General features: G+C 34.3%; 1 long non-coding RNA gene across 5 annotated transcripts; it reads right to left on the bottom strand.

Moving 5' to 3' along the window:
• Positions 1–1,475: 1,475 nt before the first annotated feature.
• Positions 1,476–10,744, bottom strand: LOC110789172 (uncharacterized). Of its 5 annotated transcripts, none has more exons than XR_008924160.1 (5): positions 10,345–10,744; positions 8,293–8,455; positions 6,593–8,128; positions 2,503–2,953; positions 1,476–1,912 (listed from the first exon to the last, which is right to left on the bottom strand). It is a non-coding gene; the product is annotated as an uncharacterized lncRNA (long non-coding RNA). The 5 variants fall into 5 exon arrangements; XR_008924159.1 differs by having other exon boundaries at positions 6,593–8,185; XR_008924161.1 differs by having other exon boundaries at positions 6,593–8,381.
• Between the last annotated feature and the right edge of the window lie 341 nt (positions 10,745–11,085).

Raw genomic sequence — 11,085 nt, forward strand, 5'->3', positions numbered from 1 at the left:
AATGAAATTTACTTATGACAGATTTTCACCTCTTACAGTAAATTTCATAGGTCTGTCCGATACTAGTCTTCTCAAAGTAAGTATCTATGCAAATGATTGCGACATTGCCATGTCCTCATAGTTCAAGAAGCAGAACTACTAGTCATCTTGCATTCTACCCGTCTAGCGTTTTCTATGCGTCCACCTTTATAGAAAACTCTGACCAGGGACCTTTTTCAACTTTTGACATTCAAGTTCACTTGATAGGCATTTCTTAGCCACATGACTGGTCCTGACAGTCTATCTTGAATATATCGTCAAATTGAAAGGACTCATCATTTCATAAACCACAAATTAAATGGAAAATGAAAATACATTTCATATATGATAAATGTTTAACCCCAATGTTTTACAACCATGGGCCTCAAAACCATCTTTAAAACAATTACTGGAATTCAAAACTATCTGTGACTCCCAGTGCCACAATGTGAGTGTTGTACTTCACTTGTTGCATAGGTTTAGTTATCATGCTTTGCCGATCTTAATATTCTTTTTCATCGAATGTCTTTTCGAGATAGGATGATAAGATCTTTTGAGTTTGTTTATTATGTGATCTAGTCTTTCTTACTTCAATAGTGGTTTTACGGATTTCGCAATGAAGAACCATCAAGTCAGCACACATGTGATCTACACAAGTTCAGTGAAGAACTCGTTAACATAAACAACCTTGTTTTATTGCTAGTGATGCTTTGTTTGGATTTACTTATCCAAGCAGTTCACAGATATGCAGAAGACTTTCCAACTATATCTTAGAACATAGCAATTAATATTTAATTTCCCACGCAACAACTCATGGTCTTTAATCCATGTTATCATTTCAAAACATGATGCTCTATAGCTCGTCCTTGCAATTGGTTAACTCCAAAGGGATCTTGCTTGATCTTTTGCTAGTGTTTATGCGTGTAGCAATAGTTATTTAGCATATCTTCATTTCCTTGAATCAAGAACTAATCTTATGTACCTTTTCAAGTACCATAAGTTTTCCTTGATCTCAATCTAGTTGATCTTCACTTAGATCAATAGACACTACTACAAAAATTGATCTTCACTCGATCTCAATCTAGTTGATATTCACTTAGATCAATAGACACTTCTACAAAAATTGCTTTTAATAGCGCTTAATAATGCATTTACCAGCGCTTGTTAGAGCGCTGTTGTTGGCTTCGCTATTAAAAGTAAAATGTGCTTTTAATAGCGCTTTTCAAAAGCGCTATAAAAAGTACTATCAGGAGTTTTCTTATAGCACATTATAAACTCTATAAAAGATGTGCTGTTAAAGATTTTGCCGCTAAATTTTAAACTATTTTCTAATAGCGGTTATCCATGAAGCGCTATTAAAGTGATTTTTAAATTTTCTTTGTATATAATTTCGCTCGCTACAATATATTCCATTTTATACCTAAAAATAACTACACATTTAAAAATAACATCATATATTAAAAAGTATAATAAATAGTTTTATATTATTAAACCTCGATGAAAAGAATTTTGTAATTGCCTCCATAATACAACTGATTACATAGATATATTCTATCAATCGGTCTTGCGTGCAACAGGTGTACGTTAATATTAACGTGCACTAATATTTCACACGTGCGAAGCTAGCCGCGGATATGTCAGACCAAATGCTTACCACTTACCAACCTCCTCCCTTTCTCTCTCCTCCCATCACCCCCAGACACAAAAATGGCGGAGCATCTCACTCCTCCTCTTCACTCTGCTTCGATTCTCTCTCCTCCACTACTTCCTCCCTCTCTCTGGCAACTCTATTCGCCGTCACAACCTCTGTTATCCGCCAACTTCACCTCGTCTTCTCCGATTAGCTGTCGCGGAATCTCTCGCCATACCTATTCTCTGGCTCCATCTCCTGCATCTGTTATTCTTCAGGTTATTATCTTTACTTTATTAATTTGCAATTGATTCTCTGATGATCAAAGTTAGAACCCTAATTTTCTCAAATGACCTTTTTTCTGGTGGTTAATTTGATGTTTTTGTTCTCGAGTTCGTCGATGTTATGAGCAACAAACTTGTGTATAAAAATTGGTTCTGGTACTCTCTATTTTCACTGCAATTGTTCATATTTCATCTCTTTAAACTTTGGGTGCATATAATTGTGCAAATTTTGGTTTGTATTATTGCGATTTGGTTGCAAAATCATATGATTTAGTTAATAACCCTATTCAATTATAAGTTTCCCAATGTCAAAAGTTATAATTGGTGTGCATATTAACTTATTGGTTTCAACTTTCAAGTATTATTATCTAACTTTTTGTAGTATAATGTTGCTGAATCTGATGGAAATTGGCTTGGTAAGTTTTTGTTATTCTCTGTGGTATATTGTATGTTGATATAAAATCAATGTATCTATTCTAGGTACTACTTTGCTTAAAAGTTACCCTTTTTGTGGTTAAAGTTATTCATATACAAGTAATAGTTTGAGATGTGAATGAGTGGAGTTGTTACCCTCGTTGTGAGCTCTTGTTTCCTTATCATTTGCTGGTTTTTTGCTTCTGGTATGGGACTCAGTTGCTTCTGGTATAGTTTGTTGCTTACCCTGTTATAGTTTGTTGCTTACCCTGGTATAGTTTGTTGCTTACCCTTATCAGTTGCTTCTGGTAAGCAACTCATGTCAATTTCGTCCAATGGTGTATTCAGCTACATATGTCATTGCAAATTTTGGAATTTCAGTAGCGAACCTACTATACTAAGTTAAGGGAATCACTATTTCTCCTGTAGCGAGCCAGTTGTGAGTGTTATGGCTCCAGAAGGGGAAGACCAGCCTGCACTGTGTATTCAGTCCAATTTGTTGGGCAAATCTCCTTTGGCAGCTAGAGTCATAAACTGACTCTCATTATCTTCAAGGCTTTGAGCATTTGGGATCAATTTTTTGTATTCCCCTGAATAATAGGTTTCCCTTGCAAATAGATAATGCACAAAAAAGTAAGCTGCGTAGAGTATCCAAATGCAGTAGGCTAGCTCAAATTCATTGTTTTCAAGCTCTTTTGCAACACAACCAGACATCCATGATACAATACTAAGATTAGTCAATTGCCTGACATCCCCATTTCTCATTCAAACAATCATTCCAATCCAGTACTCCCAACAACAGGAGCACTGACACTTCAAGCATAGCAGCAACAACACTTGACAACCTAATCTTTTTATGCCTATATATGTTCTACATTGTGTGGTTTTTTATTTATTATTAAGCCTATTAGCTCAACTGGCCGAGCACCGTGCAACTTGCGCGGAGATGTAGGTTCAAATCCTACATAGGCTATTGATTTTATTATGAAACTTCAGAAGTTAAAGTTAGGCTTTTTGAGTTAAAAAAATGTAAAATTTAGCATTTTTGAATTAAAAGTTAGCTTTAAGCCGTAGAAGTTAGGTTGACTTATATGATACTTTTCTTAACTTTTACTACACTAGAGCTAACTTTTATATTGATATTCTTAACTTTTACGGAGTAATTGATATTCCTAATTTTTCAATTAAGTGAAACCTCAGAAGTTAAAAGTTAGCCTTTTTGAGTAAAAAAGTTAAAGTTAGCATTTTTGAATCAAAAGTTAGCCTTCAAGCAGTAAAAGTTAGATGAACTTATATGAGAATTTTCTTAACTTTTACTATACCAGAGCTAACTTTTATATGGATATTCTTAACTTTTACGGAGTAATTGATATTCCTAATTTTTCAATTAAGTGAAACCTCGGATGTTAAAGTCTTTTTGAGTAAAAAAAGTTCAAGTTAGCATTTTTGAATTAAAAGTTAGCTTTAAGCCGTAAAAGTTAGGTGAACTTATATGATACTTTTCTTAACTTTTACTACGCCAGAGCTAACTTTTATATTGATATTCTTAACTTTTACGGAGTAATTGATATTCCTAATTTTTCAATTAAGTGAAACCTCAGAAGTTAAAAGTTAGCATTTTTGAGTAAAAAAAAAGTTAAAGTTAGCATTTTTGAATCAAAAGTTAGCCTTCAAACAGTAAAAGTTAGATGAACTTATATGAGACTTTTCTTAACTTTTCACTTAAGTGAAAACTCAGAAGTTAAAGTTAAAGTTATAAAATTTCCATAACTTTAACCTATAAAATTACAACTTTAACACAGAAAATTACAATGTGTGAAAATAAAAATAATGCATGACTCACATTAGCTGAACAAAGGTAAAAATATAAAAGTCAGACTTTTAGCAGTTAAAGTTAAGTTATTAAAAGTAAAAGTTATCAATTTTGAGATGACGGAAGACTTCCTTAACTTTTAGAACACCTATAAAACTACAAATTTAACACATAAAATTACAATGCGTGAAATAAAGAGAATGCACGACTCACATTAATGACGGAAGACTGTCTTAACTTTTAGAACAATTTCCATAACTTTAACCTTATAAAACTACAAATTTAACACATAAAAGTACAATGTATGAAATAAAAAGAATGCACGACTCACATTAGCTGAAGAAAGGTAGAAATATAAAAGTCAGACTTTTAGCAGTTAAAGTTAAGTTATTAAAAGTAAAAGTTAGGCTTGAGTCGACGGAAGACTGTCTTAACTTTTAGAACAATTTCCATAACTTTAACCAACATAACCACAACTTTAACACATAAAATTACAAGGTGTGGAATAAAACAGATTGCATGACTCACATTAGCCGAAGAAAGGTAGAAATATAAAAGTCAGTCTTTTAGTAGTTAAAGTTAAGTTAATAAAAGTAAAAGTTAGGTTTGAGACGACGAAAAACTGCTTTAACTTTTAGAACAATTTCCATAACTTTAACCTACATAACCACAACTTTAACACATAAAATTACAATGTGTGAAATAAAAATAATGCATGACTCACATTAGCTGAAGTAAGGTAAAAATATAAAAGTCAGACTTTTAGCAGTTAAAGTTAAGTTATTAAAAGTAAAAGTTAGGCTTGAGTCGACGGAAGACTGTCTTAACTTTTAGAACAATTTCCATAACTTTAACCAACATAACCACAACTTTAACACATAAAATTACAAGGTGTGGAATAAAACAGATTGCATGACTCACATTAGTCGAAGAAAGGTAGAAATATAAAAGTCAGACTTTTAGTAGTTAAAGTTAAATTAATAAAAGTAAAAGTTAGGTTTGAGACGACGAAAAACTATCTTAACTTTTAGAACAGTTTTCATAACTTTAACCTACATAACCACAACTTTAACACATAAAATAATGCACGACTCACATTAGCTGAAGAAAGGGAAAATTATAAAAGTCAGACTTTTAGCAGTTAAAGTTAAGTTATTAAAAGTAAAAGTTAGGCTTTAACTTTTCTTTAGCTTTTAGTCTTTTACTACATCAACTTTTATGTTGATATTCCTAACTCTTCACGTAAGTGTAACCCCAGAAGTTAAAGTTATTCTTATTGAGTGAAAAAATTAAAGTTAGGCTTTTTGCATTAAAAGTTAAGCTTCATGTAGTAATAGTTACGTAAATTGATATAATTTTTTTTTCTTAACTTTTACTACACTAGGGCTAACTTTTATGTTGATATTCCTAACTTTTCACTTATGTGTAACCTCATAACCTAGTTCGCAACTTGCAAGCATGTATAGGCTATGCGGGATTAATTTGAACCCACACCATGTACATAATTTTGCACATCGCTCTGCCATTTGAGCTAATAGCCTTTTGTAGTAGGACTGGAAAAAGCAATAGAATCAAACGAGGAATCTGGTGGATCTTCTTCCTCAATAGGAGTGGGACTGAAGGCAATGTTTGATCATCCCAGAACACACTATATCTGGTGCAGCAGCAGGGCTGCAGTATTCACAGTTTGGCATTTTATTGACATCATAAAAAATGATAGGAGTACTTAAAACTATCAGGAGTAACTAACCCTGCCCTAAAAGCAATAGCACCATTATTAGTTTGGCACATTGTTGGTTGGACAGACCCTAAGAATGGGAGGGGAGACGCATAGGGAATCCACACCAATCCATAAGCCAATCAATATCACCATCATCAGTCAAACAAAATCACCATCATCACTCAAACAAAAGTTATGATCAAGCATAACTTACCCTCCTACACTTACGCCTAAAAAGAAAAGGAAGCTATATTTTGGTATTCTAATCAGGAGGACCCTTTTTGTGCTATAGTGTATCAAGCATTAGCAATTGAATGGTATAAATTCAATGAAACTTATTTGTTGTATACAAGACATTTTTGTTGGTTTACAGAGGGCTGTAAGGTGGAATGAAATTGATAACATTTTCAGGGTTGCTTGCTTGTTGCTTCTGTAAAATTACTGTGGTGATTAAACCTCTTCTACCATACCATCCTGCCCAGCACACACAAAATCGCAACAACACAAACATAGAAAAACAAAATCTCAACATAATTCGCAGAATAAATACTAAAAATCGCAACAATTGATAAAACCTAATAGAAAACCTAAATCAAAACAAAACATTGAAAATTATTGACGATGAAGAACAAAGAATAAACGCACTAGAAAACCTAAATCAAAGCTAAAATATGAACACCTAAATATCAACAAACCAAAAGACGAAAACAAACCTTGAATAACAATGGAGGAGAACGCAGCAAAGTCGCAGCAGAGATATTCGTAGATCGATTGAGGCAGAAGAGACTAGCAGCAAAAGGTGGAAGAAATGGCAAGAGAAATCGCAGCCAGAAAAATCGCCGCCAGAGAAGAAAGGGAAGAGAGAGAAGAACGCTTGAGAGGAGAGAGATAGAGCAAATGAGAGTTACTTCACAGTATACCCTTGATTTCACACGTGTTAGCTAAGTGGGTTTGTCTAAAATGGGCTTGGTGTACAATAAATTACTGTACACCCTTTGTAAATAAGATTTTGTGTTCTAAATAATATTACACACATTAAAAGCTACGCAAAACCTTCCAAGAAAGTACACATACATAAGACGTGGGTAGACTAATACTCGTAATATTTATGATAATCATACTCCTATCAAGAGACCCTCATAAGTAATCGAACCAGACGAAATTTCTTGGAAACAGCTTGGACATCCAATACTGACATCCCTCACTTTTCGAACAGGCTCCTCATCAAGAGCCATGGTAGCTTGTAAGGTTAGTAACCATCCTGTTGCTGAGGCAGTGCCTTAGTGAAAACCCCTATGATACTACATTAAAATAAGCAATTGCGTGAATTTTAAAGTGAGGCAAATTGTTAGGACTCTAAAATTCAGAGAGCGGAAGAAAAACATAAACAGAAAGGAACCTACACCATGAACTAGTGTAAACTCGGAGCCATTATCACTACCTTGTTGTAGAAGAGACTAACCATGAACTTACATGGAATAAGAATGATAAAAAATTCTACGACGAACCAACTTCTTGAACACCTGATGCCAACAAAAAACTAACAGCTTACATAATTAGCCAATGTAAATCTCTGTAAGTGCTTAAAAATAATTCACATAATGTAAAATTCACTGAACTCTATAAATGGCTTCCCTCTACAATGGGCTGCAATGTTCACCAACCAACATATTAACAATGGAACTAATAATGCAACTTACATAGAGCTGGTGTAAGAAAAAAGTGACTCAAAAGAATTACAGAGTAACCTCTCTGGGATCAACGTTAGGTTTTACTTTAATTATCCTGCACCTCTTTGGGATGAACTATGGCTATCTATCAGATTTTCCGTTGTGCATCAATCACTTAGGCAGACCTACTAGGCTACTAGTGGTTTAATCTAGATGCATGCTAGATTAGACAATATTAAAATGAGTACTGAGTAGACAATCACATCACACTACATAATGTATAGTTCTGTAATTTTTGGTTCACTTAATGTACTTTTCTTTCTGCAGTATCAATGACAAACACATTGTCCTACACATAGTCATTGTCTAAAAATACTAAGTATAACAATATAATTATATTACCATGTAAATATAAAGCTTCAGTAAAACTAAGATAGCTGACAACATTAATTTAGAAAGACGTAGGGAGACCGACCTTGGTCTTCGTCTCACGGCGTACATCTAACTGTTGTACACGAAGACTGAGCTTACCTGCTATCTAATCGCCGATGAACCAAGGGACATAATGGCACCCTAGCCCTGAGTCACATCAATATTTGCAAATGGAAAGGCTAGGAAATCAGTTCATACTCATAACTGCAAGACCACCTAACCATGAGTACCATTTTCAACAAGAATTGCATATTGGTAATTAAACATATTTAATTAACATTAACTCCAGAGATTAAGATTAGAAGACTTACAACTTCAGGAATTTGAAGTCGCTTGTGTGAGATTATCTCCTTAATGAATCTCATCACATGATATCCACAGTCAATGTCAATGTAATTTCCTGGCAAGGTAATGGTTCAAATGCCAGATTACCTCATAAATTCATGTCCTTAGACTGATTTGAATAATTGCAAACTGAAAAGTGTTAGCGCATTCAATCAGAAAAAGAACAAGAACAAAATAAAGAACATTAGAATAATATTCTCATTTTAGATACATCGACATAGAGTAGAGACAAAAGAAGATTTATTATCTTTACCTCCCTATTTAAGGGATTTGAGTTAATGTTTTTACAGTCTAGTTATCTAGTTTCTCTTTAGATTGATGCATAGAAAAAATATTCAATATGCCAGTATAGGAAGTAGGATACACTTCTGATGGAATAATTCTCAGCCAAAAGAAATTTACCAAAGAACTCATTGAGTGCTGTGGTTTGGATGTATCCAAGAGAACAGTTACACCTTTACCAGTAAATGTCAAGCTCAGTAACACAGAAGGTGAACTTTATTCTGACACAGAAAAGTACAGATCACTAGTTGGAAAGTTGAATTTCTTAACACACACAAGACCTGATCTCTCATATGCAGTACAAACACTGAGTCAGTTTCTGCAATGCCCTAGAATGCCACATGTAGCAGCTTTGCACCACACTTTGAAGTATATGGCACACACAGAAGGTCAAGGGATTTTGTTAAAAAGTTCAAACAATATCAGCTTACAGGCTTTCTCAGATTCAGATTGGGCTTCTTGTCCAGATTCTAGAAGATCCATCACTGGATACATTCTTTTACTTGGTGGTTCACCAGTGTCTTGGAAGTCTAAAAAGCAAGGAACAGTTTCTAAATCTTCAGCAGAAGCAGAATATAGGGCAATGGCAGCTGCTGCTTCTGAGGTGACTTGGATAGTTAATTTATTGGAAGATTTGGGTGTTTATGATCTCAAGCCAATCACTTTGCACTGTGATAACCAATCAGCCTTACACATTGCTAAAAATCCAGTGTTCCATGAGAGAACAAAACACATTGAGATAGACTGCCACTTTAAAAGAGATAAAGTCCTAGAGGGATTGTTGCACCTCACTTATCTACCTACACAGCAACAATTGGCTGATATTTTTACTAAACCTCTCTCATCTGTACAGTTCCAGACTCTCTTGTCCAAGATTGGAGCTTGTGAGCCTCCATCTTGAGGGGGGATGTTAACATTATATGATATACTTGCTACTTGTTCTATTTATGAAGCTGAAACAAGGCATACAACATCAGCATTTCAACATCTCAGCTTGAAGCATTGCAAGCTTGTTTAATCTGCACTGTCAGCATACAGTCAGCACCCTAGGTGCACTTTCTGTTATTCTGCTGACATCATGATCAGTTAGTTATAACAACTTATAGATGCTTCTAGAATTCTAGCTTGTATATAAACACTCCTCACTGTAATTCTGTTATTCATTCAATCGAATATACTAAAGCTCCCAAACACTCTCTGCATTCTTTTGCTCTCAAAACTGCTGATCAATTGTTCTTGTTTCAAGTTTTGTCACTACTTTAAGTATTTTACAGCAGTTATACATACACCAAAAGATCCCCCACTTCGCTTAACTGTATAAAACGAAGTAGCAGGGAACAAAGCCCACCCAAAATAAAACTCTGTTCCAAAGTCTACCATAAACACACATATTATTAGCTACCCTATTAACAGTCATTACAAAAGAAAAGATCTCCCCACAGATCAGATTACTCATTCAAGAACTTGTTTAGAGAGCAAACCATCAGAACTAGAACTAATCACTTCACCAACCTGAATGCATGACATGTTATACACCTCTATATCCATAAAACAATCATTATTTTTGAATATATTGTCAAGGAACAGGAGCTAATTACACCAAAATATATTCTAACCTAAAATTAGGAGATTATTAAATAAATTCAAGACTAATATTTAGATAATCAATCATCCAAATTAAAGGATTTAAGTAGAATAAAATAAAATAATGGAGTTTAGGATAATGGAGAATGTACCCAAGACCTTGATCGGAGATCAGTAACTCCGGAGTAAGCTTTGACCGAGTTCGAGGCCCCGTCTTTGGCTTCGAAGCAGAACCAATGGGCTTCAATTGGAAGGTACTTCCGCCTCTATCACCTTCATTGTCGGACAAATTGTTGGAGGATTTGGGGTATGCATATTCAGAAGTTAAGGTAGAATTACGATTGGAGTTAGGGTTTGATGGACAATTGTAAGACCAGTGTCCAGGGAAGCCACACTTGAAGCATCCCGTCGGAACTGATGCGCCCCTGTCCGCGTCGCTCATTTTTGCTGGTTGATTAAAAAATGCAGGGGAAGAGAATGTGAATTTTGGATTCTTTGTACCGAGTAAAATGAGAGAGAAAAACTAACCGCCAAATCTTATTGATCTCAAAAGATAAGTGAAGAAAAGAAGTTAGTATAAAATTACTTTTTTAAAACCGTCCTTTTTTCATAGTCTTAGCGTGATACGAAAATACCCCCAAAAAAAAAAACTAAATACAAGTGAACGTGGGAAGGTAATGGGGAGATTTTTTTTTTTTTTTTTTTTTTAGAAAATACATTTTTATTTATAAAAAGTCAATATGATCTACGGTTGTAAAGAGTCAACAAAATTTAAAAGCTGAGATTCATCTTATTGTAGTGGCTACCATTTTAATGTAGCTATTGCAAAATCTTCCTATATATATATATTATACTCCGTAACTGGTGTAATTACGAAGTATAATTCTTATCTT

Source organism: Spinacia oleracea, chromosome 6 (genome assembly GCF_020520425.1).
Source record: "Spinacia oleracea cultivar Varoflay chromosome 6, BTI_SOV_V1, whole genome shotgun sequence".
Taxonomy (NCBI): domain Eukaryota; kingdom Viridiplantae; phylum Streptophyta; class Magnoliopsida; order Caryophyllales; family Amaranthaceae; genus Spinacia; species Spinacia oleracea.